Consider the following 7,479-nt stretch of genomic DNA (forward strand, 5'->3'; position numbering starts at 1 on the left):
TAGAACGTTCATGAAACCTCGAGAGGTTGCTAGATTCAGTATTCTTGTATATAAGACGGTCAAGACGTGATGGCAACAATGTGTAATTGAACTGCGGACAGAGAGAGATGTATTGTTGAGCACGTGAGACGTTGTTGTGAATTATAGCGCGACCGTGGAAATTAAGTGTATTGCAAAGTTGTGTTTAGAAAGAATAAACCCGTTTTATTTAAGAAAGGACTTATATCCCTAGAGTTTCTTCAGAAAGAAATTATACAGAAAATTAACTAACGAACGGGGGCGTAACAATATATATATATGTGTGTGTATACTAATTACTGAAAGTACTCAACCATGGGGAACAGGCTTTTTCTTTAAATAAATAAAAAATCCATATTTGAGCACACACTAAACTTTTTAACATACAAAAAAGTAGGAGTGAAAATGTAAAATAAGAAACTTAGATCCTGATAACATAACTGTCATCAAGTTAAAAATAAATCAAAAAGCTAACATATGGTGTACTTTATAATAATTATTCTGCATTTGGATCAATTTGGATTTCAAATATTTTCTTGACACAAAAAAGTATATAGTTAAGTGTGCATTTTATACCATAAAATTGTAGAACAAACTAATATAATAACTGATTTAGAATCCACTACATCTTTTCTTGAAATTATGTTATTTTTCCATCATATCTGTAGTAGCCACAACTTGTTGACTCAGTACTGTAGCCTTTGATAATCGTTCCTTTTTTAGATTTATGAACCAGTTATTCAGTTTAATGCTGCTATCAATGATCACATCCAGTACATTTTTCAGTGAGATACCAAGCCAAATTCCAAGATATCCACCAATGTAACTGAATAGTTCCACATCCTATATAAAGCAGAGATGGTCAAGAACAAGAAAATGAACACTAAAAATAACATCACCAATGTTTCTATAACAATTTTGAGCATTTAAACTAATCAGATGTTTGTTGTCACAGTCAGTCATTTCTTATTCGACAATTGTTAACATTTAAATGATAATAAAAGATATTTTCAAAATTTCATGACAGGCTTAGCTACTATAAATCGCTTTATCCTTGAAAAATGTCATATGCCAAGTGATAACAATTATTACTGAAGTATTTTCAGATATAAAGCCTGTTTCTATGATTGTTTATTCATTGTAAAAAATTTACCTCATATCTTGGATGGTATTTGTGAACCAAAACATCTTCATTAATCAAAATCCTAACTCTTGCATAATTCATTCTGGAAAAAAAAATGAGCATAGAAATTTGTATCTATACTTTTAAAATCTCTGAAAGTTAATGATTTTGAAAGCCTCAAAACTTCCATACATTTTTTTTAATAACAACTATTTTAGTTATTCTTTGATAGATTGTTTAGGCAGAGTATTCATGATGAGTATACTGGAATGGACAGTAACTGGCTGTTATAACAAACACGCTTTGAAAGTCTTCCATCTTTCAGTTGCTGTTCATTCCAGTTTATTTTGCTTATTTTTTCAATTTGGTGCAAGCCATAATTAGTAATCAATAACATACAATTAAATTTATAAAATTTTATTGGAGAATATATGTTTGGATAGAATTACGGTAGAACTCTAAACAAGTTATTGTTTATTGTTAATTATCTATTGGTTTAATGTAAGTGACTATTGTTCGGGGCAGTGTTACGACAGCAGAAGTCATGTAATGCTTGGAGCATGTGCGCTGGAGTTTCTATAAAAATCATGAATTTTCCTGGCAACTATAGTTTGTTCCAAACACCCTCTTTTTTAATATAAAAGCCTGGCAAATAAAGCCTGCAAAAAAAGATAGAATTGCATAGATAGATAGATATAGAGATAGATAATTGAGTCAAGCGGACAGTAGGCACCATAAGTAAAGTGTGTGATTCGCTGTGAATTATAGAATGTGTTTATAAAAATAGTTAAGTTAAAGTGACTGTGGAAATTCTGTGTATTACAAAGTTGTATCGTGAAAGATTAAACTAGCTTTAATTAGGAAAGGACTTGTGTCGCTGAAGTTCCTGGGAAAGAATTTATACCGGAAATTAACAAACGAGTAGAGATACATAACAATATGTTTGGATAAAACTCTAAACAATATGTTTTCAATAGAATATTTTCATCCTTTTTTTTATTTCAGCAAAAGAAATAAAATCATTCACTAACAAACTGAAAAAGATCTTCTATCTAGTTTGGAATTTTCCACAGATGCCATAATCATGAAAGCACGTAAATCACTTTATTTGACAGATGTCAATTTAAAAATGAACATAAGATATTCCAACTTAGGTGCTGATTTGGATAACATTTGTAGAGAGAAAATACATTCAATTTAAATAAATAATTAAATTAGAAAGAATGTTTATTTATAAAAATCATAAATACATCAAGACAATGTCTTTAGTATTACTTATATATTTACAAGTATTATAGGAATTTTTAATTACAAACATGAATACAGTATTACACAGTTGAGGTATAATGTGATAAATGTGAGTAATATCTGATTCAAAATGAAAGTTCACATTTTCCAACACTGAAAATGTATTTCTAATAGATACTTTTCTCCTCTCACCTAATAGTTTTCCTTGATTAGTGCTGCCTTTTACATGTGCAATTTTTGCTTGCCACTAATCTTGAGGATCCCACCTACTTTCACATGATATAGCTCTGTTGTAGCATGCAAATCAGCATGTGATAACCTTCCACCAATAGGAGTGTGACACACCATTACAGCTCTGCTGACTTCCTCTATACTGTAGATCACATTCATCACTTTGAGCTTAGGCAAGTGTGTTCCAAAATCCAAATTTGGATCTGGATTAAATTTGGAGAGGACTGTCCCATACTTACTTCCCATCTTGTGTAAAAATTTTGTATACCTCAGTATATTATTTTTATATATACGCATGCGAAATACAAAGAGACAGACACACATGGACCCAATTGTAATGAGAAAAAGAACATCCAGAAGCTCACCTCAATCAACTCAAGACCTGAGGCAAAAGACCACCGTAAAGTTAGAAAAGTCCCCATGATAAATCTAGGGAGGTCGAGAAACTGCCTGAGACATAAAATGACTAAAAACAGATGTCTAGCTATGGATTCCTCGGGGACCATGAAAAAATGGGAATAGCTCCCAGAAAAGGATGAGAAACCCATCCAATAGATCCTTAAGTTATTATATCTAACACTGCTATGAATGTTGGCAAAAAACAAGAGGAGATGGAGGGAAGTAACAGGAATAGGAAACAAAGGAGTAGGAGAGGAAATAAACAAAGGGTAAGGCGATTTGACAAAACTTCACAAATGGAGGGAAAAGGTTCACAAACCTAAGGAAACAGGACTCACCAACCCTGAGCTTATAGGAAGTCACTACAAAGACTGATAGTAATGAAATTTGCAATCAGTGGGAAGACAGATGGGAACACAGGAAAGGGAAGTGGAGACAAGGAAAAAAAACGAGGAAGCAGGGAGAAAGCAGAGAGAGAAGGGAAAAAAGGAGCACAGGAGAGACCAGTAAAACAATAAGGATAATGAAGATCATTGGCATGCAGCTCCAACATATGATCCCTGAGAAACGAGCACCCCCAGTAAAATCACACAGGCAGATGAAAGCATAGCAGATAAAAGGGAGACAAAAGGACTTGAGTAAAGAGGCCATAAATCCCAAAAAAACCTCTAGAAACAGATCAATCAAATATGAAAGGATAAGTCCGAGGAAGAAAAATATGCTACTAAAGAGATGATCAGTGAACAAACATCCAATGAAAACCCCTGAGGAGAATGGTAGACTGCCATGGAAAGAAATTGAATGGAGGAAAAAATGATGAAGAAGAGTAAAGAGTGCAAGAGGAAAGTGGGAAATTTAAGACTAAAAAAAGATAAACAAAAGACAGAGGATCTGATACCCAAGTCAGAAGAAAAGAAATCCAGAGTTGAAAAGGCAAAGAAAGGCAATACAGAATAAAGTTAGGCCTAGTAATAAGACGTAACAAAGGAAAGAGAGCAATGTATACCTGCACCAAAATAGTGGTAAAAGGAGTTGAAGACAGATGAATATATCTTGATAGAAAGTAAAAACAAAATAAAAAGGAGCAGGGAATGAATAACAAAGATGAGTGAAACATACCTGGAAAACCTAGTCCTGAAATTACGCAAAAGGCTTAAGTAGATGCAAGAAAACGGCAAAATCTCTTCCTAAGCGAATGCAAAACATGGGTGGAGTATGGTCTGGTACAAAAGAAGGTCTAAGCTGCATGAACCACTCCCCCACCTGCCACACAAAAGCCATCACATCTTCTAACACACAAATACAAACCCGACCCCAACATTATATCTCACACTAGACAGAATGGAAGTTACTGATGCTAATGAAATAATAAAGTGGAAATAAATGTCCACAAAATCTGCAGGTGTAGAAAATGTTGTTAATCGAAAATTCAGTAATAAATACTTCCACTTTAAAAAACGCCTAACTCTGAAAAGTACACGAGCAAAAAAAAATTACTTCATAACATACGAGTGCCAAATTGAGAAGTGACGAACGTGATCTACAGTATAGAGACAGTCAACTGTGTTAGGAGGATGTGTCGCACTCTTATTATTGGATGGTTATTGCTTGCTCATTTGCATGCTACAATGCTGCTATACCTCACATAATCACGAGAAGTTAGAAGAGGGCTTCAGGGCTAGCAACAAGCGAAATTGTGCATATAGAGGGAAGCACAAATCGAGAAAAGCTATTATACGAGTAGAGATAATGTATCGTGTTGAAAATGGACATTCTTATAACAACTATACTGCTCTGTATTTGTTACATAAAATAAATAAAACATTTTTGAGAAGTAATAAGAAATTTTGTAGTAGTGTATAAAACAAAAACATACCTTATATTCTCCAAGAAGATGGATTGCTTCATATCAAAATGGTATGATGACTTTGCTAATAGCTATAATATAAATAGTTATTTTTCATTATAACCACCATTTTTTTTTTTTTGCTTATTTTATGCATACATATTAATATTATTCCAAAATAACTGCTGATTAAATAACAATATTGTCCCAGTGGTTAAATTGGGAATTTCTAAGGAGTGGAACTTGCTTTTCTGTTCCACTTTGATATTCCATTTTTTTTCCATTCAAGTTTAAAATCGAAAGAGAAAGAGTATCCCAGCCTGAAACACAGTGAACATCTTATATATATTGTGAACTGTGGTGTTTGTCAGAGTGTTGGTCTGTCTCCTGTTTGAAGAGATGCACATGCAAGCAAAGCTCAACTTCACTTTTGAGATGATAGGAGAACAGGTATGAATAACGTTGATGCAAAATTTTATTTCACAAGCAGGATATTCTACACTAAATTGTTAGGAATTAATCACACTATCATTCACATTTCAAAATGTAATGTAACTTAAAGATTAAAAATTTAAGTTACCATATATTATTGTTGAGCAGCTCTTAGCATGACTGAAATGCTCAACATTTACTTTTCGTGGTGGGCAGTATAAGTAGTTCAGAGTTTTGGCTCTGAGTGAAACCAAGAGTATAACACAATAAACCTTTCTAAAGCCCATGAAATAATTTAAATTGATAGTTTAACTTAAACTTTTCCTGTCTCTGTGGATGGGTACTTTTGCTTGTTAAAACATATAATTAACCATTTTTTGTGATACAAGTTTTCCCCTTCTTTTGTTTTTAATGACATAGAAACATAGCCAATAAAGTAGTTTGAGCTAATTTCAATATCCTGCTAATTCTCCCATTATATAGCAAACTAGCTTAATATTCCTTGAGGAAATCATGTTCACCTGAAAATATCACAGAGTAGGTAGGAAGGAGAAATTTTAGTATCATTGTGATATTATCATGTAAAACTGATAGGTAATCCTACAATGATAGTGGATTCAAGCATCAAATGAGTGAAATGTTCTGTAGTTGTTGATAACTTGACTGAATTTTAAACTGTGTGAGAAATTAGAAGATTGCACAAATTCAAAGGATAGTGAACACAATTTATATTTAGAGAAAACAGTGAGCATAACTTCATATCCAAACTAGTGCAATAGTGAATAGCTCTTCAGCTTTCTGTCTCTCAAGATGGATGCAGTCACAATGAAAACCAATGACAGGGGCCTTCAGAAAAAAAAAATTATTAATTGCATCTATCTACAAAAATACCTTACTTACAGTATTGACGTCAAAGAACACATGAGGCATGTGAGGTGTTATGTCTCTGGTCGTTAGTTAATTTTCCGTAAAAATTCTTTCCGAAGAAACTTTAGCGATACAAGTCCTTTCTTAAATATAACTGGTTTATTCTTTCTGAATACAACTTTGCAATACACTTAATTTTCACAGTCACGCTATAACAAACTCTATAATTCACAACTAACGCCTCACGTGCTCGACTCAACAATATGTCTCTCTCTGTCCACAGTTCAATTACATTGTTGCCGTCACGTCTTGAACGTCTTATATATTGTTACGCCTCCGTTCGTTAGTTAATTTTCCGTAAAAATTATTTCCGATGAACCTTTAGCGATACAAGTTCTTTCTTAAATAAAACTGGTTTATTCTTTCTTAATACAACTTTGCAATACACTTAATCTCCACAGTCGCGCTATAACAAACGCTATAATTCACAACGAACGTCTCACGTGCTCGACTCAACTGGCAATTACAACGTTGCCGTCACTTCTTGGTGGCTTATATATACAAGACTACCGCATATCTAGTAGCCTCCCGAGACTTCAGGAAGGAACGTGAACGTTCTAGAAGCGCATGACGTGTTACTAGGGTTACGTGACCTCCGCTGTCGTAACACTGCCCCTTCCTTAGTATTGTTCGTCCCGAACAATAGCCACTTACATTAATTCAATAAACAATTAACAATAACTGAATTAAATGTACAGAATTTACAAACACAAAATTAAAATTCAACAAAGTCTCTTAATTTTACGGGACGTATCTTCTTCCGGACTGGTCTCCATCTCGTTAGCTTCTCCTTCAAGTGGGGTTCATCTGCTTCATCAGGGAAACATCCTATCATTGGTAACAGTCACACCAGTGGTAGTAACTTCATCAAGGGCTTCACCGTTTCCCTTCTCAAAACCGAGATGAGTTTCTTCTTCGACAGTGGCTTTTTCAGGTGACACGTCTTCAGCAGCGTCATTTATTCCGTCTTCACTTTATCCCAACTGAAATGTCCTGGACCATGATAACGCCAAAGCTTGTTGACATGCACCACCTTTGGCTTACCTCGCCGACCACATTTTACCCAGAAAGTCACGTCTGAGAGACGATCCACTATGTCATATGGGCCTTCCCATGGAGAAGACAACTTAGAAGACTTCCCTTTGGTCTTCCTGGGATTACACAACCATACCTTGTCAATAGATCTCTTATCATAAGTTAACTTCATCGAATCAGCAGACGTTTTTCAAGTTTGAACGCACTTGATGGTGGATAC

General features: G+C 34.3%; 1 long non-coding RNA gene across 1 annotated transcript; it reads right to left on the bottom strand.

Moving 5' to 3' along the window:
- Positions 1 to 235: 235 nt before the first annotated feature.
- On the bottom strand, positions 236 to 4,683 carry LOC111083168. Its single transcript, XR_002608843.1, has 3 exons — positions 2,582 to 4,683; positions 1,172 to 1,244; positions 236 to 861 (listed from the first exon to the last, which is right to left on the bottom strand). It is a non-coding gene; the product is annotated as an uncharacterized LOC111083168 (long non-coding RNA).
- Between the last annotated feature and the right edge of the window lie 2,796 nt (positions 4,684 to 7,479).

This window comes from Limulus polyphemus, unplaced genomic scaffold, assembly GCF_000517525.1.
Source record: "Limulus polyphemus unplaced genomic scaffold, Limulus_polyphemus-2.1.2 Scaffold8416, whole genome shotgun sequence".
In the NCBI taxonomy this organism is placed as follows: domain Eukaryota; kingdom Metazoa; phylum Arthropoda; class Merostomata; order Xiphosura; family Limulidae; genus Limulus; species Limulus polyphemus.